This window comes from Nematolebias whitei, chromosome 1 (genome assembly GCF_014905685.2).
Source record: "Nematolebias whitei isolate Nwh7 chromosome 1, NemWhi1, whole genome shotgun sequence".
NCBI lineage: Eukaryota > Metazoa > Chordata > Actinopteri > Cyprinodontiformes > Rivulidae > Nematolebias > Nematolebias whitei.
Genome location: NC_056498.1, coordinates 18,648,543 through 18,673,073, shown reverse-complemented (window position 1 = coordinate 18,673,073; position 24,531 = coordinate 18,648,543).

Below are 24,531 nucleotides of genomic sequence, written 5' to 3'. Positions count from 1 at the left end.
CAAAACACCCGGCCACTGTCTGTTCACCTGCAAAGAACATGACAAAACACAGCAACAAAATACATATGTATAAAGAACTTAAAATATTCATGGCTTTGCAGTAAGTTTCCATAAATATATATACCCATACCTACGCCTATATACATACATACATACATACATACATACACATGAATATACACTCACATACATATCTATATATCTACATATAAAGCCTACATAAGCATCCCTGCTTCTATTTGTGTGTGGTTGTGAGCATGCATAAGTGTATAAGGCGTCTCTAATAGAACATTTATTAGTAACTGTGAAGCAGCAGAGACCCGACCCCCAAGACCAGAGGCAGACGAAAAAGGGGGGACCAGAGCCCAAGACCCCAGGAGGGACCCCGACCGCGGAGCCCCCAGAGCCACCCACACAGGACGAACCACTCACCCACCCCCCAGAACGGACCACAGGGGAGAACCGGAAGATCCCCACCAGCAACCACATACAGTGACCCCCCGGGGCCAACAGCGACAAACTCATAGGCCTCCGTCGGCACCCGCCGCACCGATGTAGGTCCAGGTCCAGGCACCGAGGCCCGGGCACCGAGGACTCACACCACCCAGGCCAAGGCCTGACAGGGCCAGAGGACCCGAGCCCCACCAGGCAGACACCAGGCCGAGCCGACACACGCCCAAGCGCCCAGCCCCCGATACCAAGGGCCCCAAGCGCGCCGGCAGGCAAGGGCACACCCCACCAGGGGGCCGCACGATAGGGGCGCGATGCCAAGCACCCCCAGTTGTATCAAAGAGGGGGCAGTCCGAGTCTCGGCCTAACAAATACCCATTCATACACAGACACATTCACACTATCCCAACCTCAATCTCACATTCATTCACTCAAAGACATACAATAACGATACATTTCATTCTTATTCCCGATACACACTCTATACCCCCCAGGTCCAAGACATGTACCAACCACTCCAGATTTTTTCAAATACCACACCTCCTCCCTCGGCACTCTGTCATTTGAGTCAGAGTCAGAGTCAGAGTTTCTTTATTGTCATTCGCACCTCATGTGGTACATGTGGTGGAGCGAAATTATGTACACAGGGTCCCAGTTACATCCAACAATAAAATGTATAAGAAAAACAGTAATAACATCTAAGATATGAACTAAGAAAAACATCAACTAAATATACACTAAGCACTCATAACATAAAACATTGAACATCAGCACAAACATGAACATGAGTCTGTGAGCAGATGTGCACGCATGAACACATCAACATTGAAACAGATCAGCAGCAACATGAAACAGATCAGCAGCAACATGATATGGTTTTTCACAGTGATTATTCTAGTTAGAGATTCATGAGTCTAACAGCCTCAGGGTAGAAGCTGTTCCTCAGTCTAGTGGTTCTACACTTAATGCTCCTTAACCTCCTTCCTGAGGGGAGTGGGGCAAAAAGTGTGTGTGCTGGGTGGGTGGGGTCCTTCATGATGCAGGTGGCCCTCTTCCTGCATCTGGAGGTGTAGATGTCTGTGATGGTGGGGAGGCTGATTCCAACAGATTTCTGTGCAGCCTTCACCACTCTCTGCAAAGCTTTTCTTTCTGCAGCTGTGCAGCCTCCATGCACACATTGATGCTGGAGCACAGGATGCTCTCCACTGCACACCTGTAGAAGGAGGTGAGGACTGAGCTTCCCAGACAAGCTCGCCTCAGCCGCCTGAGGAAGTAGAGTCTCTGATGAGCTTTCTTGATCAGGCTGGTGGTGTTGTTGCTCCAGCTGAGGTTGTCATTCATGTGTACACCCAAGTACTTGTAGCTGGAGACCACTTCCACCGCAGATCCTCTTATGTTCAGGGGGGTGTAGGTGTTTTTGTTCCTTCTGAAGTCCACAATCATCTCCTTTGTCTTCTTCACATTGATGTGAAGGTTATTCTCTCTGCACCAGCTCTCCAGGTGTTCCACCTCTTGCCTGTAGCTGGACTCATCATTGTTTGTGATGCATCCCACCACCGCTGTATCATCTGCAAACTTTACAATGTGACAGCCTGGATGGGTAGCTGCACAATCATATGTGAGCAGAGTAAACAGAAGGGGGCTCAACACACATCCCTGAGGAGAGCCAGTGCTGAGGGTTATGGTGGAGGAGGAGAGGTTGTGGATCCTCACTAACTGTGGTCTGTTTGTTAAAAAGTCTAGTACCCAGTTGCAGATGGAGGGGCTTAGTCCTAGTGTGGATAGTTTGTCCATCAGGGTTTGGGGGATCATGGTGTTGAAGGCGGATGTGAAGTCCACAAAGAGCATACGGACGTAAGAGTTTTTCTGCTCCAGGTGGTTGAGTGCAGTGTGGACCACAGAGGAGATTGCATCCTCTGTTGATCGGTTCTCACGGTATGCGTACTGATGAGGGTCCTCCAGATTTTTTCAAATACCACACCTCCTCCCTCGGCACTCTGTCATTTGCTTTTTCTAAATCGACGACGACACAATGAAGTTCTTTCTGACCCTCTCTTTACTTCTCCAACAGCATTCTCAAAGCAAATATGACAAATGTGGTGCTCTTTATTGGCATGAAACCATACTGCTGCTCACAAATAGTCAACTCTTGTCTAAGTCTTGCTTCCACAACTCTCTCCCAGATCTTCATCGTGTGGCTCATCAACCTAATTCCCCTGTAGTTTCTACAACTCTGTACATCACCCTTTTTCTTAAAAATGGACACCAGCACACTTCTTCTCCATTCCTGAGGCATTTTCTCATCCTCAAATATGCCATTGAATATTTGAGTCAAAAACCTCACTGCCATCTCCCCAAGACATTTCCAAACCTCCACTAGTATGTCATCAGGTCCTACAGCCTCCCCCTTCTTCATTCTTTTCAGAGCTATCTGGACTTCACCCTTACTAATCTTTCCCACTTCCTGGTCCACAGTTTCTATGACCTCTCATCTTCTTTCTCTTTCATTCTCTCCATTCATTAGCTCTTCAAAGTACTCCTTCCATTTTCCCGTCACACTCTCCTCACTTGTTAGAACATTACCATCCCTATCTTTAATAAGCCTAGACTGCTACACATTCTTTCCAGCCTGATCCCTCCGTCTTGCCAATCGGTACAAGTCCTTTTCGCCCTGTTTAGTGTCCAGTCTCCCATATAACTCATACACCCTTTGCTTTGCCTTAGCTACTTCCCTCTTTGACCTACGTCCCATCTCCTTATATTCCTGTCTCCTCTCTTCAGTCACTGGTACTCCCAATTGCTTTATTTTCTCTTTCAGATATTTGATCTTTGGGGCAGCTCTGGCTGAGTGGTTAGAGCAGCCGTCCTCCTATGGGAGAGTTGGGGGTTCAAATCCACCAGCAGTCACATTTTGAAGTGTCCCTGGGCAAGACACTGAACCTCTCATTTCTTCTGATGTGTGTCCCATTGGTGTATGAATGTGATCCAAAGCACTGATTAGTCTTTGTATAGATATAGTAGGGTGCTGTATGCATGGGTAAATGAGGGCACATATTGTGTTGTAAAGCACTCTGTGTATCTTGATCAGGTAGAAAGGTGCTATATAAGTACAGTTCACTGTATTTCTCAATCTTTTTGTGATCCTACTTCTTAAAGTTATGGCCACTTGAGATTGATACATCTGCCACTACTGCTTTCTTGTGTAGTTTGCAGACCACCACAGTGTCCAGTTGGCTAGTAGAAACATCCATAAGTGATGAGACAAGTGTCTCATTGGAGTATTAAACAAGACATTTTTCATTAATCATTATTGAAATTGCCCCAGCACTCAACTCCTGATTTTTGTTGCTGACCTACTTACTGTTCATGACTTTATGCCAGCTATGTCACATATGGCTGCTGAAATTGCTATTGTGCTGTAATGTGCCAACATGTTTGCAATATAGAAGTATTTGTACAATATGTTACAAAGGGAGACCAGTTCTGGGATGGGATGAAGGACATCAGTGAGCAGGGGACCACCAGACAGCAATAGGATAATGGTGTTATGCAGAAAAGTGTATACAAACAAAAACAACCTGACAACAAAATAACCCAGGTTCTCTTTACTGAAGTTATAGTTCTATATAAATTAAGACCAGGGATCTCATGTATGAAGTCAAGATTTCATACTGGAAGTTGAAATAGGAGCAAAATGGGAAAATTGAGTGTACACAAAAATATTCAGATTTATTCAAATATGTGCATACATGTTTCTGTGCAACTTCCCTTTATACATTCAAACAATCATGGAACTCAGTGCACATGACCTCTCCTAACACTCCTTCCTTTACATATGCAACTTTGTCCTGTGTGTGTGATTCTCTTCTCTGCACCATCAAAACTGGTGCCTTTAAGGAGGAAAATGAGTTTATTGGAATCAGTCAGTCCCTCATATGATAGTGGGGCATAAAAACATATTTTGCCCACTGCCCTCTGGTATTTGCATCATGCACAAAGAGGCATGACAGTGTACAGTATGTGATGCTTCACTTGTCAGAGCGGGGCACACCTGCAGAAGTAATAAAAACAAGTTGAATTATCTGTCATAAAGTTGGGAGTAAAACAAATGAAAGCTACCCATCTTCATTTTAATATTGCTAGACAACATTTACTGTACTTGAATTACACATTAGAATTGAAAAGAATGGAGAGAACAAAGGGTGCGGTTCTGCTGACGGCACACTTTTGAGACTAAGGCATTTACAACTTTATGCATGTGTTTAATCCCATCCATCCAGCCAGCCTTCCATCCATCCATCAATCCATTCATCCATCATCCATCCATCCATCATCCATCCATTCATTCATCCATCCATTCATTCATCCATCAATCCATCCAGCCTTCCATTCATCCATCAATCCATTCATCCATCATCCATCCATCCATCCATCCAGTCAGCCTTCCTTCCATCCATGCATCCTTCCATACATACATACATACAAACATACATTCATACATACATGTACTTTAGACTTTAATGCAAGACTCCTCCTAGTTTCCCTTTTTTATGTTGGGGTCAGTTCAGTGCAGAGCTCCAAAAATGGCACTTGGGACTATACATCATTGAGAAAGCCTGGTATTGTGTGACAGCAGGTCGATGTGATCCCTGAAAACTTGCTCCTTCCTAATTTTTTCATTATCAGTTTCTTCCAGCAGCACCAAACGTCACCATTGTTCTACAATTACATGCTACTTTACACAGCTGGTTTATGGGCATATGTCTTTATCTACACCTTGTCGATCTTAGGAATTATCACCCTGGAATTGTTCTGAGTTAATATGCTGATCCTGCACACTTTTCTTCTCAGTGAGAACAGAAGTGCTCTTGACATTTCTCATGCATTTTATGCACATTATCTCTGTGCAACTTGAAAGCGGGTGGTCACTGATGCGTTTTTATATGTCCACGTGACAAACGTAGGAAAACTTACAATGGATTGAGGTTGTCTCATTAAATTTTTAGGTGCGTTTTATGTTTATCTGTATGAGATACAATGTGGCTCAGGTTCCGTGTTGGAGTTTAAAACCATAAATGCTCAAACTCATGAGAAAACATAATCTTTACATTTACATTTAGATTCAGAAAATCTAATAGTCACATTTGGGTGTAATTTGGTGCATTTCCGTGTACCACTGATGCCAATGATTGAAAAAGTTTGTGTGGTGGTACAAACATTCTCATGGCAGGTGAAAGTTTTGTCTATAATTATGCACACTTTCATGCAGCATTGATTTTGATACATCCCAACATGGTGCACATCGTTTTGTGTATGCACCACTGATACATGAGGTCCCAGAACTTATTAAATGATGTTTCTCCTAAAATGCTAATACTTGTTGTGAGAATGTGTATAGATTTGGCTTGCAACATAAGAAAAAAATGCCCACAAACCCACAAAGGTTTATGTGATTAAAAAAAATTAAACTAAAGCAAAATCTGCAAGGATGGAAGACTAGTTGAGTAAATATTGTGATGAAGGTTCAGTGAAAGCTGATGTAATATACCGTATGTTTTGCTGTATAAGTCACAGTTTTTATATGCCGAAGCAACTTATTGATATACTGTATATATGGATTTGGTCCTATATTTATAAAGCAATTTTTGGCTGAGATATGACCGTTTTTATTTATTCTGACTGAAAAAAAAAAAGGAACACTACCATTTTCAGCCACTAGATGGTAGCAGAGTAGCAAGGCATGCCATTATATCATGTAATTGGTAAAAGTGGCTATAATGACAAATTCAAAAAAGTTCAAGACAAAAACAATTGGACTTTATATATTATACTTTACTTTATACAGTACTTTATTATTTTAGTCTTGAACTTTTTTGAATTTACCATGTCCTGGATGACTGAGAATTTTCATCGGCTATTAGTGACACATTAGGCTTGCCACAGTCTTCCACCTTCGTTCTGTTCACTGCTTGGAGCAAATGTCGAACCAGCTTCATTTTGTTGCACCACCTCAGCGAGATGTAGCTAATTTGACCATTAAAGTGCATTTATTAAGTAAAAGTTCAACTGAGTCACACCTTTGCTATAATTTCTAGAAAACAAATAATTGTTTTAGGTGCTTTTCTTGTTAACTTTCTAAGAAACGCGCAACGTTCCTCCTTCTTTTTTCCTCCCTGTCTGCACGCTTCCAGGAGCACCGAGGCAGCAAATACTTTTGAAATACAGCTGATTTGACCAATAAAGTCCTTTTATTAAGCAAACGTTAGACTGAGACACACCTTTACAATAAAGTTGAGCAAACAAATAATTGTTTTTAAGTGTTTATCTTGTTAAATTTCAAAGAAACGCACAGCGGCATGTCCCTTTGCGCATGCCCGCTTACGCGAATCGGATTTTGAAATAGAGCTGATTTGACCGTCAAAGTGCATTTATTATTGTACATTTAAAAAAAAGATCAAAGCTGAATTGTTAAAAAAAATATATATGAAGTAGCTTAGTGTGTTTTTGTATTAGAATTAGAAAAATTAGAAAGAATTATTCATTTTGTTTTGTCACTTGAAAATTATTATGATTGAAATAATTGAAAAAAGTGCAGATATAATAAGATTTTTTTCTTCTTTCTGCTTTCATTTTACATCTCTTGTATCTTTTTATATTGTTATGGAATTGTTTTGTATTTTTTTAAATGAATAAACTTTATACCATACCATACCATGCCATTAAATAAAAGGTAGACTGAGACACACCTTTACTATAATTTTGAGCAAACAAATAATTATTTTTAAGTGTTAGTCGTGTTAAATTCTCATTAAAGTCCTCCCGTGTACGCTTCCGCATCCGCCATTTGGCAGCCCATCGATTTTTGGCACAACACAGGCCCACATTTCCACGTTAGACCCACATTTGGGGTTTGGGGGCCGAGATGGTGTAGAGGCAGGGCAGCCGGCTTGGGACCCAAAAGTCCCAGGTTCGATCCCCAGTCACTGCACATCACGTGGCGTCTCTGGGCAGCACGCTTCATCCCCAAAATGCCCCCCGGGCGCCCTCAATAGCTGCCCACTGCACCACCTGGTGGTGGATGGGTTAAATGCAGAGACTAATTTCGCCATTGTATGGAAACATACAGTGCTGACATTGTGATGACATTATTATTATTATTATTATGTCCAGGTTGTTAGCGGTGACGTGTAACAAATGTGACGCGTCAGCTGTAATGCTTAATAGATGTGACATATGTGGCGAAGCAACATATTTCCACTTTTTTAGACATATCTGGACTAATGCGATTTATAGATTGGTGCGATGTGTACGGTGGAAAATACGGTATTATACTTGATTGGCGACTATCATAGAAGAAATATGTAGCCATAACTTTTCTCTTCTTACAGAATATCTGCTGACATTGAATGGTCATTGTTCTTTTTGCTGGGCTGCTAGGTGTCTGAATCCATGTTAACATCATAAAATCTCATCACAAACCTTCTGTTAACTATTTAAAACTCTGTTTCATCACAGAAAATATAGGTTTCACTACAGTTAGTTTGAAAAATCCACTTGAAGTTTTACTTCCACATATCGCATATGCAGTCTCTTTATTCTCATCCACTGTCCCCCAAAGACATTCAGTTTATTCTTCACATAAATTATGGATTTTTAATTGAACTGCAGTCACAGTTGCTTTGTACCTGAGGATGTGGAAGTATAAAAATGCAACGACTGGCTAAAACCTGAATTCAAATAGGCCGATCTTATTTACCCAGTCATTCCAGATAATGAAGTTATTCCACAGTTGAGCTATTCCTCTGACTGAAAATGCTAATGTCAACATTTGTTTTTGGTTTTCCTTTGGAGCTCATGTTGAGCGCACATTTAGTTACGGCACATTAGTGATGTGCTTGTGTTACAGATAAATAGCACCACGTTAGTGTTCAAATGCTCTAGAGTTTCCCAACTTTTACAAAAACTACTTTACAACTCAAAGTTTGTTTTCTCAGTCATCCAGGTATATAACAACAAAAAAGGTTGAATCATGTCATCTGGACTTCGTTTTTTTGTTAAAAAGAAACGTTTCGCCCCTCATCCAAGAGGCTTCGTCGGTCTGAGACTTTGTGTTTTTGAAACCATTAGTGAAAAGGCCAGACTTCAGGGGTATCTGAGGCAGGCTTGGAACACAAGAGTCAGGGTGGCTTCTGGGTAATACCAGATGGCTAGGCCTCAGACCGACGAAGCCTCTTGGATGAGGGGCGAAACGTTTCTTTTTAACAAAAAAACGAAGTCCAGATGACATGATTCAACCTTTTTTGTTGTTACTTTACAACTCTTTTTAGATGTTTAAAAAAAAAAGATAGTGGATGGTTTCATTACTAATTTGCGAAAACAACATATATTAACATAAACTTGGAACTGTTTTTTTTTTTTTATGACCGATATTTTAATTTATTTCTATTACTATTGCTCTAATTTCTTGTAGACCAACTTAATCAATCACATCTCTAGTCAAGAAAAAATGTCTAATCCCGAAAATCCAAAATTTAAGATAACTTTATGGGTGGTAGGGTTAGGGTTAAAAATGGGAGTGGGATGGGGGTGTTACCTCATGTCATGGTTTCTGTTACCATGAGTTGTTTAGTAGGCAGGAAAATACAGAAAAAATCCAAATGACTAAAGTCAAAGCTTAAATCTTGATTTTAATAGTGGGATAATCTATGTTCTGTCTTTTGTCATTTCTTTAGATTCTTGTGTTCTTGTACTTGTGTTTCCTTCCTTCCCCAGTGTTTCTTCCTTCATGTTGTCAGCTCCTGCTTTACCTGCTCCCCATCCCGACCACCCCAGCTGTTCGTCATTATGTCTCCTTAGTGTCCCTTTAAATTCTGTGTCTTTGTGTTTCCTTGTTGTCAGTGTATTGTGCTTTCCACAGCCGTCATTATTTCCTCCGTGTCTCCCTGATCCATTGCTAGTTGTAAGTTTTGTTACCACGCCAGCCTTTTGTTTTGAGTTGTGGTTTAATAAAAAGATAATTTATTTTACTTTATTGCTGAGTTCCCTGTGTCTGTCTGCACTCTGTGTTCAGTCCAACATCAGATCATGATAAGTAGCCAATTAATTTATTTTTACCTGCCAAGTCCTTTACCTTTGTTCTGTGTATTTTAGATTTTCCTTAGATTTTTGCATAAATAGGACCTCAAGTGTTTTGGACAATTAGTAATAAAAAAAATTATATATAAAATATATTATTTTCTTAATTTTAAATAAAAACATTAAGAGAAAGTACCCCGTTAAAAAAAGCAGGTCTTAGGTGGAAAGAAAAACAAAATGTGATGCAGAGAAGTCGATGTCCTCCATATGGGAACAAGTCTAAGGACATTAATTTTGTAGCATTTTAAAATAAAATAAAAACTAATTGTTACATTTTCTTTAATTAATTCTAATTGGTTAATTGGATGTAACTGGGAGCCTGTGTAAACAATTTCATTGTACCACATATGATGTGAATGTCAATAAAGAAACCTTGACCTTAATTTGAGTGCTATTTAAAGGTAGCACTCTGTGTGCACCTCTGCCAATGTAATCATCCGAAAGGAAAAAAAAAGAAAGAAAGATAAAAAAATTTTGGAAAACAAGTTCTATTTTATGTATGCATACTAACAGGGTAAATAATACATGTAATAACAGTTTTGCATAAATCTGAAGTTTTCTGCAATATGTAAAAACCTAAATCTTTATATATTATAGATGGGTTTTCATGAAACAATCCACTTTTTGCTAAATGTTACCGTTTGTAACTCTACATGAGTGACTCCAGCACTTTAGATTAGGTATTAACCTATAAAAGGGTTTAGTGAAGCCATTGGGACAGCTACAATTACATGTAGATGGATGGAAATGGGATTATATTGGATTAAAATGGCCCTGTCTGACCTTGTGAATTTAACTGCTAGATTGAGAAAGTGTTGTACATAATATGCTAAAAAATGATTGAAGTTACAACCTTTTCCTCCTGCATTTGATCATTTCTCTCTCTTTTTTTTGTTGTTGGTATGTTGCTCTGCATTACCACAATTTCCAGAACACTGTTCATCTGTCAAACTCGTGTCTGTCTAAATTTGGCTTTTTAGAAAAAAAAAAAAAAAAAGGTAAACTAACCATCTCCGGTCATGTGCCCCAATTTTTATTACCGTATCTTGTAAAAAACACACAAAAAAAGAAGTATTATCGGATTTTTTTTCTTATTTAAATTTGCAAAAAGTTTAAAATCGGAGTATTATTTTATTTAACTAAACAATTTGAATAATGTATGCTTGTTAAAATGATGCATGATAGTGAACAGAAAGAAACTGCTGTATAAAGTAAAGGACTGCAAAGATATCCCAAAACCACGTTTCTTTGGGCATAAAACATTTAAATGAGGGAAAATATCTCTGCGAAGAAGCAGAAAACATGAAAACCAAATGGAAAGCCAGTGACGCACAGTTTGATATGATACATTTAGAACAAATGCACCAAAAATGTATCATACATACACTCCAGTTTTTAACACTTGATAATGATTCATAAAAGAAAAAAAATAGTTTTTTTTAAATAATTACTATGGCCATAGTTTCACCTTAAGAAACTTGTTGAAAGTTACTGTTGCCAAAAGCTGTAGGTTAAGCCAGATTAAAAATTATGAGTGTTAGTTGAAACTGATACCTAATTTTATCCTGGGTAAGACCAGGCCTTGAACACTTTAGTTACGATTAATAAAGTACAGAAAAAATAATTTGTTGAAAAAAAATAACACAATTACTTGCATCTTCTCAGTTATCTGGTCTCTGGTGCACCTGCTGCATCCCTATGTGTGATGAAAATGCACCTAAAATGTGTTGACCAGCTGCACAGGGCTCAAGTTATTTGTCTTGCCGAACAAGAGGAAAGCACGGGCTCTGCTGTGTTTGTTGGGTAGAACATAAATTAAAAAAAATCCCACTGGTAACATCATGAACAAGACACATTCACGTGTGATGGAATTTATCAGTATAGCACTTCAAGCTCAAGGTTTTGTAATACCTGAGTGGATGAGCCAGAATTAACTGTGCACTCTCAAGGCTTTTATATATTATTTTATTTATTTGGTGCCCATGTGTTAGCTAGCACCGGTAATTAAGCCAATGCTTCCTACTGCTGGAGGTAGATGGCCTAACGACCCACAGAGACCAAATGATGGGCTCAGAGTCTAAATAAGTTCTTCTTTTTCCTCTTCAGCAGTCGCCACAGTGAGTCATCCTCCTCCATCTCACTCCGTCTACCTCCATGTCCTCTCTAACTGCATCCATGTATCTCCTCTTTGTCTTTTTCCTGACCGCTGCATTTCTAACATCCTTCTACCAGTATACCCACTGTCCCTCCTCTGGACATGTCCAAACCATCTCAGTCTGGTCTCTTTAACTTTGTCTCCCAGTTGTTCAACCTGTGCTGTACCTCTGATGATCTCATTCCTGATCTGATCCATCCTTGTCACTCCTAAGGAGAACCTCAACATCTTCATTTCTGCCACTTCCAGTTCTTTCTCCTGTCTTCTTGTCAGTGCAACTGTCTCCAGACCATATAGCTGGTCTCATCACTGTTTTGTAAACTTTTCCTTTGATCTTTGCTGCCATATTTTTGTCACTACTGAAACTTTTTTCCTTTCACTCCATCCTGCCTGGACTCTCTTTTTCACCTCTTTACCACATTCCCCATTTTCCTGGACAGTGGAGCCCAAGTACTTGAAGTCCTTCACCTTTGTGACCTCTGCTCCTTGTAGCCTCACCGTTCCACCGGCCTCCCTCTCATTCACACACGTACTCTGTCTTACTACGGCTGATTTTCATTCCTCTTCTATCAAGTGCATACCTCATCCTCTTTAATTTCTCTTCAACCTGTTCCCTGTTCTCACGACAGATCGCAATGTAATCTGCTAACATCATCGTCCACAGGGATTCCTTCCTGACCTAATCCGTTAGTTGATCCATCACCAGAGCAAACAAGAAGGGGCTCAGATTTGATCCTTGATGCACTCCCACCTCCACCTTGAAGCTATCTGTCACTCCTACAGCACATCTCACCACTGTCCTGCTGTCCTCATGCATGTCCTGTATCAGTCTAACATATTTTTCTGCCACTCTAGATTTCCTCATGCAATACCACACCTCCTCCCTCGGCACCCTGTCATTTGCTTTTTCTAGATCCACAAAGACACAATGGAGTTCTTTCTGACCCTCTCTGTAATTCTCCATCAGCATCCTCAAAGCAAAGATGGCGTCTGTCGACTGTTCTTTCTTGGCATGAAACCAAACTGCTGCTCAGTAATAGTCACCTCTCATCCAAGTCTTGCTTCCACAATTCTCTCTTCAATTCATCATGTAACTCATCAACTTAATTCCCTTGTAGTTGCAACAACTCTGTACATCACCCTTGTTCCTAAAAAAGGTATCAGTTTTTTTTTTGTTTTGTTTTTTTTAGTTTGTTTTGTTTTCTTTGAATGTCCAGAGGACCAGACTTAACTTTTTTAGATTCTTCTACCTGGATTATTGAGCATGCACCAGCACACTTCTTTTTAGGGATTTTCTCATTCACAAATATACCAGTGAATAATTAAGGGGGATCAAAATTGATCCTACGAAGAAGACATTGACTGACACGTTGAAAACATTTGAGCAGTCAGTTTCAAAACTTTTTTTAAACACCAGAGGCAAAGTTAGTGTTTATAAAGTGAGAAGCTTGAATGATGGATAGCACTTTGTACTGCAGCATCTTTGACTTTAGTTGCTTTGTAAACCCAGTATTTCTTGAAAAGCTTAATACTTGTGCATATACAGTACACAAAATCACCTCAACATTACAAATAGACTTTACTGAGAAGCAGAAACCATTATATTTATCTCTGCTTTCCGTTTTTGAAGAGATAAAAGCTACAAAGCAGCAGCTATAACAAAGACTGATTGTTAATTGAAGATGCCAACCCACCCCTGGAGGTAAAAGCTTCAAAACATGATCATTTCATTTCACTTCACTGACAGGTCTACACAGATGGTGTGTATACGCCAGTTGCTGTTTCACATGACTGAAGGTTGCTGTAATGTTGTGGGACTTGGCCAAGAGAGGCAGTGCCAATTCAGGCAAATAAAATCCCTAACCTCCAAATTACTAAATCAAGACCCACAATCATACCTGCATACTCATCATGGGGCCAAGGTTGGTTGGAAACAATAAAAAAAGCGTTAATCGTTAAAAGCTGAGTTATGTGGAGGATAACACAAGTGTGATCAGCATGGTTTTCATTTGATCACATAGTAAAAATCAGCAATGAAAGACTTGGGATAACAAAGGAAACCAGCTGTGTTAGGTAGTCTTTGAATCAAGATTACTGCTTAATTGAAAAGGCATTTTACTGAAACATTTTGGTTTTGATCAACTTTTATAAGTAAACAAATCCAACACATTTATTAAGACACTAATGTACATTTATGTAGTTAATACATGTATTTTTATTCTGTGAAAAGCAAAATAACTTTTGTATGAATAAAGTAAATGTGACTTTAGACCATCCAATTAAGCAATTAAGTTGGATTTTTTGTTGCAGTTAAAATATAAAATAAAACAGAAATTGAACAAGCACTTTTAGCTCCAGATATTTTAAACCATCTGAAAATTCTGTATTGGTAATAAACACGATCTATGAATCAAAATACTCTCATCAGCAACTTTATTAGGTCCACTATGATAGTACTAGTTTAGACCCCCTTTTGCCTTCAGAACTGCCTTTTTTTAATTATTAAATAGATTCAACAATGTTTTCGACACATTTCTGAATGAATAAAGACTCTAGAGTGATGAAGGCTGCACAGAAGACTGTTGGAGTCAGCCTCCCCACCATCACAGACATCTAAACCTCCAGATGCAGGAAGAGGACCACCTGCATCATGAAGGACTCCACTCACCCAGCACATACACTTTTTGACCCGCTCCCCTCAAGACAGAGGTTAAGGTTGTTTTCACACCAGATAGTCCGGTAGACTCGGTTCGGTTCGGGACCAATATTCATGACATTTTGCTTACATTTGAGCTGGTGCGTTTGCATTCACACTGCACTGTGCAGTCGAGTCAACCTGTTGAACCAACCTATTCCCCCGCTCACCTGTGGGGGCGCTGCACCAAGAACTAATGAAAGAAACAACACAAAAACATCTGAAGACACTTCTTCTTCTTCTGTAAATAAAAACAAAAACGGAGTGGCATCAAGTTTTAGCAGTTTTAGGAGTTAAATTTTGTCATTTTTCAAAAATGGACTCAGCATGAGCAGAAGATGAGGCAGAAGACCATGGAGAATATGTTTTTCACACAAGGCAGCTGACGGCTCCATATAAGGTCAGAGAAATGCATGTTTGTTTGTCCTGCGGAGTGGAGCCTGGTCTGTTTACATTCACACTGTACTTGAACCACCGGACTGAGACCTAGGTTTTAGCCCGGGCCAGAGTTCGCCTTTTTGTTCCGTGACAGAGTTTGATGGTGCGTTCACACCTCCCCAAACGAACCGGACTTTCTAGGAAAATGAGCTAGAGTTGGATTAAAGTGGACTAAACAGGGCTGGTGTGAATGCACCCTATGGAGCATTAAATGTAGAACCACTAGACTGAGGAACAGCTTCTACCCTGAAGCTGTTAGACTCATGAATCTCTAACCAGAATAATCAGTGTAATAACACTTTATTTGGAGATTTGTCACCTTACATGTGCTGCTGATTGTCTCATGCTGCTGTATTCATACCCATCTGCTCACAACAGACTCATGTTCAGGCTGCTGTTTAATACACCATATTATATTACATACATTATTAGAGTTTAGTGTATATCTTAGATCCTTGTATACAATTTATTTTTATACTTTACATTTTTGCTATTTTTGGACGTAACTTGGACCTTGAGCACACAATTTTGTTCCACCTCATGTACCACATGTGATGCAAATGGCAATAAAATAATTTTGAACCTAGAGATGGTTGTGCATGAAAATCCCAGTAGATGTGCAGTTTTTGAAAAACTAAGAATAGCCCAACTGACACCAAAAACCATGCCACATTCTAAACCACCAAAATCCCAGTTCCTCTTCATTCTGATGCTTGGTTTGAACTTCAGCAAGTTGTCTTCACCAGGTGTAGATACATGGATTGAGTTTTTGCTGTGATTGGCTGTTTACCTGATTGCATTAACAAGGGATTTAATAGCTGCATTTAATAGCATGGCCAGTGAGTGTAAAATTATTTTGAATCAAAAATCTGCATTGGAAGAAAATATGTGTGATACAAGTATTCTGTTTCATTGCTTGCAAGCATGACTGATAGTAAAACATCTTGTGAAACTTAAATTCAGATTTGTAAACTAACTGAACAGATTGTGCAGCACAATGAAGATTTTGCACATCTACTATTTTTCACAACGCTTTTGCAAAGGGTGATGTGCACCTCAAATTGTGCTGCTAACCAAACAGCAACTTTCTGTGTTGGTGTTGTTTTCCCTCAAATAAATAAAGTTGTATGCATATAATTTTGAGAAAAACCCCACATATGTATTTGTATTAACTGTCCTGACTAAAACTGACCAATTGTTAAAGACCAGCACAGTTTGGAACACATTCTGAAATATTTAAGTGTCACCTGAGAGATGATGGCGTTTGCATTTCAGGAGATGAAACAAAGGAAGAAAGGTGTCATTCGAACTCTCTTCCAGTGATGACTGTTGGATATTTTGCATTTGTTAAAAATAAAATAAAATGAAAAAAAAAAAACACACATAGATCTTCAAAACAAGAAACATGAGTTTAGAACAACAGACAATGGTTCACATCCAGAAGCGAACAAGCCAAATTCAAAGCCATTATTTTCCAGTTGCTTCAGCTTGTGGTGTTCTAACTCTTCCAGTAGGGGGACACCATGTAGCAAGCACACCCAACCTAGCACAATAAATATTGACCTCGGCAACCATTGGCCATCCCAGTGGTCAAATGGGTGCCAAAGATTAATCTTCGGCCTCCTCTTATACTTTACAGGAAGATAAAATATAGAAAGCAAAGTTTTCTCAAATGTTTGGAGTGGCCGTCTGGGATTTTGACATGGCATCCCAGTTTTGATAGGAAACTTGCAGCAACTCATCAAAAGGAAGTTAACATGTAGCACAAAGTGTATATATAATTTTCAAGTTATTGTGCTCACAAAGATCATGGACAGACTTATGGACAGAGTGTACTTCCCGTTCCCCCTTTTATGCTGCATATGTTATGTAGACAATATATGTATTATTTTTTTTCAGACACGTTTGCAAACTAACAACAATGAACTGGGATTTTACACATCTGACTCCTCAAACTGTTGCAGTAAAACAGGAGCAAAACAAATGGGTTCAGGAAAGTTCTGCATCATGAAGATAAAGATCAGAAGATCAGTAGTTTTAAAGCGAATGTATCAGCAAGTAAATCACTTGGAGCCACAAAGCATTTGTAATTATCAAGCCCCTAACGAGTAACTGGAAAGCTTATTGATTTGCAACAGTAAAGTGTAGCTGTAATGATATTTATGACTTTAATTTAGTTAGTAATTGCCTTGAAAGTTAAAAAAATATATATAAAAATAAATAAACAAAACATAAAAAGCCCTAAGCTATATGCCATTTGTGAATTTAAAAGAAATAGACTCACTTGTTCTTGACAGCAAACTCACATGTTAAGTTAAAATATTTGATTTTGTTTCAGCTAAGCGAGCACACATTTGTCCACGGATCTAAGTTGAGAGCTTTTAGCTAAAGCCTCATCTTTTCTGCATCCCTTTTTGAGGGATGATGCTAATCTGTTGTAGCTTCACCAAGTCAGAAAAGTATATTCAAAACACTCCAGATATAACTTTTTATTATAATTATTGTTTTTTCTTTTTGAAGAACATTCCATACTCTATATAAATATTATTTTAAAAACTCTACAGCTCAACGGTGTGTTATAGATAACTGAACGTGTCAAAGCTCTAAGAGAAACATTATCATTTCCATCCAAATTTTATTTAGGTGGAAATAATGGAATTTTGGTGGCACGGTGGATCAGTTGGTAGAGATGTTGCTTCTCAACGAGAAGGTTGCTGGTTCAAATTGCAAGAAACTTTTTCATTCATGAAAATAGTTATCCAATCAGACTCTCTTAAATTTGCTTCTCCAAGGCAGAAACATGTTTGAAACTTCTTTGTCATTAGTTAGGACTTCACTGTCGTTAGAGAAGGCTAAGCTCTGTCAAAGTCTCCTCACATTGAGGTTGTTTAATAACTGACAGGAAAATTAACCAATCGCAGTGTTGACGTAGAGTCGGTGGGAACAAAACCCAGTGCTGTCAATGTATTTATTTTGTGTTATGATTTGTAACACACCTAGATTTAACCTGTAAATTCAAAATTCCACATTGAAATTGTAGTGTACTGTACTTTAAATAATAAAGTTAAATATCCCATGAAGGTTTACATTTAAAAAAGAATCAACATTACAGTTGTGTATTGTTTAATTATAAGATGAAATTTTACAGAAGCAGTAAGTTTTGTGAGTTAATATTAAATTTCAGTTTCAAGTACTACCGCTACATGGAGCGCAAGAGGTGAGCTGTGGAGGAGTGCAGGTTTGGGTGGAGTATTAAAAAAGTAATACATCCTAAATATTCCATGGGGCACCAATAAATCCAGTAACAGAAAATGGAAAGTTTATACAACCTGCCATGAAAGGTTCCCCCACTGGGACCAAGCATTAATCAAAAAAGCAACCAGGAGTCTATAGGACCATTAAAGGCTGAGAAGAGCTGAGCTGATCAAACAGGTGCCAGGGTATAAATGAAATGCCTAACATTCCTTAATGCAATGCACCTGGCCCATTACCTTTAATGTCAGAGTTTCAGATTAAGATCATCTTGTTGTGAGAAATGGTGGCGTTCTGCCCGTTTTGGGCAAACCTTAAAATAACATCATGACTTATTGCAATATCTTGTGTGTTCATGCATGATTTGTTAGTAAATGACCATCATCTAGTAGCATTACAAATGGTAGCACAGCATCTGTAAATGTCACTGCTGATTGATTTCATTCAGTGTTTCTCTCAGTATATGCATTTGGATAATGCCCAGCTACTACTACAACAAATCTGAGTTTATTATTTGTAAAACTGGCTCAGTTAAAGAGGTCTGTTGGCTGTGGAGACCAGTTTATAATGGGTCGAGTCCAAAAGTTAATCAGTCATAGATGCACATCTACTGCTTACTTTCGGAAAAGTAAGCAGTACTGCATGCTACTGGATGCCTCAAATTTCCTCCTGGGATTAATAAAGTATCCATCTATCCATCTATCCATCCATCTATCCATCTATCCATCCATCTATCCATCTATCCATCTATCCATCCATCTATCCATTTACTATGTTTAACACAATTACTTGGTTAAGTTTGGTAAAACATGACTCAATTCTTTCTTTAAGTCACTGTAACCACCCCCCATCCCCTTATTTAGGTTGTTTTCACACCTGATAGTCCGGTAGACTCGGTTTGGTTCGGGACAAATATTCATGACATTTTGTTTACATTTGAGCTGGTGCGTTTGCATTCACACTGCACTGTGCAGTGTTGAACCAACCTATTCCCCCGCTCACCTGTGGGGGCGCTGCACCAAGAACTAATGAAAGAAACGACACAAAAACCTCTGAAGACACGTCTTCTTCTTCTTCTGTAAATAAAAACAAAAACGGAGTGGCATCAAGTTTTAGCATTTTTAGGAGTTATATTTTGTCATTTTTTTAAAAAATGGACTCAGCATGAGCAGAAGATGAGACAGAAGACCATGGAGAATATTGTTTTTCACACAAGGCAGCTGCCGGCTCCATATAAGGTCAGAGAAATGCGTGTTTCTTTACCCTGCATTGTACTCCACTTCTTGCTTGTGGAGCGGGGCCCGGTCTGTTTACATTCACACTGTACTTGAACCGTGCTGGAGTTCTCTTCTACCGGACCGAGACCTAGGTTTTAGCCCGGGCCAGAGTTCGTCTTTTTGTTCCGTGATAGAGTTCGATGGCGCGTTCACACCTCCCTAAACGAACCGGACTTTCTAGGAAATGGAGCTAGAGTTCGATTAAAGCGGACTAAACAGGGCTGGTGTGAATGCACCCTAAGTGATTACTCAGAATCTTTGAGTGTGTGTTTGATTTTCCTCCCCAACAGAGCATCAATCAACAAATAGAGCAACTTTTTGGGCAAACTATTGACTGAATTACACATGGAGAGGTATTCCTCCCCCCCCCCCCCCACTCCCCCTACAGGCACACAGCTGTGAGGCCGACAGTAGATAGCAACAGCCCTGTTGTTACACTTGTGAGTCATTGCTCATTGTGCGCTGCATAAAAAAACCTAACAACACACTTTTAGGTTTTGTAGGATAACAAATGATCACTTGACATGTAAATTCAGTCAAAATCAAAAGCTCAAAAGTCAAAGCAGCACTGAAAATGTCACGGGGATGCACATTTACAAACCTATCACATAAAAGCTGCACATTACAGCATGTGTGAATGTTTGCAGTGATTTTCACGCTCATGCTGCACAACAAGCACAACATCTAATCAGATTCCATTTCATTTCATGATTTACACAGTTCCTCGTATTCTATTTTCAGGCACAGACTTTACATTTTGTCTAGGCGAACGTCTTTCCTCACAGATTCCTTTATTTATTGTTTTTTTTTTGTAAAGAGGATGGAAACAATGATCAACCCTGCTGATCTAATCAAATTAATTAATAACATTAGTAAATGTAATAATGTATGTCATAGACAGGTGTGGCATTTGAGATGAGTAAGTCCACAACAGGTTGCTTGCCCGCTTGTTCTGTGTATCTGCTCTGCTGTAACAGACAGCCTCAGAAAGAGAAAGGAGGCGCCCCCTCAGCAATCAATGAGCGGGCCAGGCCACCGGGAAATGTTCCGGTGCTCCCGATGGCCAGTCCGCCCCTCAGCACAATGCTCTGGTTGGTCACCTTCCATCAATCAGCCAATCGTGTATTGATGGCAAGTGTGTCTTAGGTTGAAAACCTGCGAAAGAGTGAGTCTGCATGAAGTATCCAGGCACTACTGTACTGTTAGGTAATTTGATGTGAATGTAGCTCAGAGTCATTCACAATAAATGCTCTGAGTGTGGCAGCCCTTGGGATTGCATAAAATCAGCATAACGTTATTTACAAGGTTTGTCCAAAACAGCTACAACTACATAATTTCTTAACGTAAGATTATTAAAAATTTTAGCTTGAAAAACATCAGGCAATGAGCATTCCTTCAAAGAATGCAAGCCCTTCAGTTAGGTACATGCACTGTGTTTGTCTGTTCAAGGTTGGTCTAACCCTCACTCTTCCACTCAATCATTGTAGTAATGGGTTTTATTTTATTAGGCTGATACAAAGCATCAATCACAAATCAACTGACATGTCTAACATTTATTCATGTGGACAGCCTGTATTTATTTTTTTTACCCAAACATTCTGGTTAATTCAACATGAAAAGGGATAGGAATACTAATGATGATGTTCACTTTTGTGACCAGAATAGAAACAAGACTATGAATACAGTGGCCAACCAGCCCTGTAACCCCCTACAGAAAAAAAAAAAAAGTATATCCTCTGGTGAAATTGTTTAGATTTTGTATTGAGAAAAGCACTTACATGAAAGCAGAGACAATGGAAATGCAGCCCATCAAATTGGAAGTTTTTTGAAGACGAGTGTGAATCCAACCTTCACCCTCCTGAGAAGTGTGACAGCCACAGTAAATCAAACAAAGGCAAAACTGAAGGAATGCGGTGAAGCAGATGTGGTGTGACACACACAAGCACCCACACTGAGAGAAGGCTTTATGTATATATCTTTCCATTTTCATGGCAATAAATCTCACCCAACTGAAAATGCGTCTAAACCAAGACCATTCAGAAGACGTGAAGGGAGAAATAAGTTGCATGAAGAAAATGTCCTGAAAGCCTTCATTGCTATCAAAATACATGTTTCCATATTTTTCTTTTGAACGTTTGTATATGTGCATCTATAATAAAAGCAATTACTAAATATGCATAATTCACTACCTTAATTAGGTTCTTTGTAATTTTTTTATGAGAGTTAGTAGGAGATCATATGTCTCCAGTTTTAGCTTCTCTCCGTTGGCTCCCTGTCAAATCCAGAATTTAATTCAAAATCTTACTTCTAACCTACAAAGCTCTCAACAACCTAGCTCCATCTTATATTACAGATCTTATTGTTTTGTATTTTCCAAACAGAGCACTTCACTCTCAAACTGCAGGCTTAGTCGTGGTTCCTAGAGTTTCCAAAAGCAGAATGGGAGGAAGATCTTTCAGTTATCAGGCTCGTCTCTTATGGAACCAACTTCCAGTTTATGTCTGTGAGATTGACACATTGTCCAGTTTTAAGACTGAGCTTAAGACTTTCCTTTTTGATAAATCCTATAGTTAGGGTCGGCTTGGGTTTCCTGAACTATCCCTTAGTGATGCTGCTATAGGCTTAGACTGCTGGGGGACAAACTGATCACATTTCTTCACTCTGCTGCTGTCTTTACTTACTCTGCCTGTTTTTTTTTTTTGTTTTTTTTTATCTTTCATGTGTTTTTGTAGTTCCTCCTATAGAAACTACATCTGGAGATACTGGTACATCCGCTTGTCCTAAACCTGGTTCTGCTGGAGGTTTCCTCCTGTTAAAAGGGAGTTTTTTTCCTTTCCACTGTTGCCTTTGAGCTTGCTCAGGATGGGAGACTGAAGAAGTGAAGATTCAATGAGTCTGCTGGCTTAATTAGATAGACAACTTTACTAATTGGCTATTGTATGTATGTGAATGTTTCTGTTCTGTGCCCTGAGACAACTTCTGTTGTGATTTGGCGCTACATAAATAAACTGAAGTGAACTGAATTGTAAATGTAATTCCACCAAACAAACCATTGTCTGCTGAGATGTTCCTTTGTTTTTAATGCATCAATCGTTTAAAAAAAAACACTTTCATTGGTTGATTGTAATGCTTTAAAAAAAAAAGTTGTATTTTTAACATGCTTTGTTTCATACATTTGAGTCATATGTCAAAGGTAAGTCTCCATTTCACGAAATGTTATGAACGAGTGAAATCAGCAAAATCATCTTTTGTTGCCAACAATTACAAGTAGTTTGTTTACATCGGCACACTGATGAGTACTCTTCATATATTCTTCTCAAACAACAGACACTGATTAGTTATAATAGCCCCTGGTTTTAAACAGTGTTAGATAAATGATAATGGGATTATCATATAAAATACAAAGCATATATAGAGACAAAACAATGGATTCATTATGGTTCTCCCCTCCTCATCAGCCTAAAGTTGCTTTATGGCAACACAGAGATGTACATGAGGCTGCCTGCTGAAGTGCTGCAGCTAGCATGAAGAAATATCTTCCAGTAAATCCTCGCTTGTGACAGCTCCTCATTGGTATGGAGGTGAGTAACTCCGTCTGGGAGAATAGAGTTTGAATTCCCAACAGGGAGTTTCACTGTTGTTTTATTTTTACCTGCGTACCCCCAAAATAGCTCCTATTAAATCTTGTATACCATCACCCCCAGTGATGAAACATAATTTCCACCCCTGAATAAACAGTTTGTTAATATATATTGTTATTTGGTGAGAAAGCCCTAATTAGCTGTCCCTGAACACATCAGGGTATCGGCTTTCCTTGAGTGGGGCAAACTAATTTGAGCTGAAAAACAAATGTTCACTAAAAGCAGTAAAGACTTTTTAAAGTTTGGAATTTGTAGAATATTTCTGAAAAACAAGTGTTTTCTGTATTGTTGCTTCTTGAACAAAAATAATTAATTATTATAGGATAAACAAGCTAACAGCTAGCACACGTACAACTAAGATTAAAATGAATCGCAGCCTTTTTTTTTTTTTTCAAAGAACTCAAGTCTCAGATAGTTTTTTAAAACCTTTCAAACACCACAATTTTCTTGTTACATGGATACTCTGGCATAAAAATCATATAATTCCAGCTGGCAGTGCCCCGGGCTGCACACACAGTACAGCTCTCACACTGCTGTGGAACTGCTGTGGAACTTGGTATGATAGATGATTTCAATATATTTTATAGGTAAATACATGTAAAATTACCAATTATGTAAACCATGAAAAAAGAAATAAAAAAAAAGGTCATCCTGAATCAAATGGTGCAGTTTGAAAGAGTTTATTCCACTGATTTTCTGAATACATTGACATACATTTCTGAAATGTGTGTCTACACTCAGTGTAAACAAAGCTCTTGGGTAAATCCACTAGACTAGAAGCTTTTCTGCATACTTTACTTGACAAATCTGAGTGTAAATATGTACTAATACATTAGCTTTGTCTGACATCTCGATCCATAACAGCTCTTTTGTGGACGTCACTCATTTCTGACCGGTTCCAATCACTTCAGCTGTTTCTGCAGGTAAACAAAGACACGTGACAGTTGGTAGCCATTGACAAATTTTGCTTAATATTTTTTTGTAAGGACTCACTAAATGATATTAGAACAACAAAAAAAAAAAGAAAAGTTTATTTTAAGGGTGGCACGGTGGCACAGTTGGTAGAGCTGTTGCCTCTCAGCGAAAAGGTCGCCGGATCAAATCCCAGTCGGGGGTCTTTCTGGGTGGAGTTTGCATGTTCTCTCCGTGCATCCGTGGGTTTTCTCCGGGTACTCCGGTTTCCTCCCACAGACCAAAAACATCCATGTTAGACTGACTGGTAACTCTAAATTGTTTCTAGGTGTGAGTGAGAGAGTGAATGGTTGTTTGTCTCTATGTGTCCCTGTGATGGACTGGAGACGTGTCCAGGGTGTCCCCCACCTCTCACACAATGACTGCTGGATATGGGCACCAGTGACCTCCGTGAGCCGAAAAGGAAAAAGTGAGTAAAAGAGGATGGATGGATGGATGGATGGATGGATGGATGGATGGATGGATGGATGGATGGATGGATGGATGGATGGATGGATGGATGGATAGATGGATACT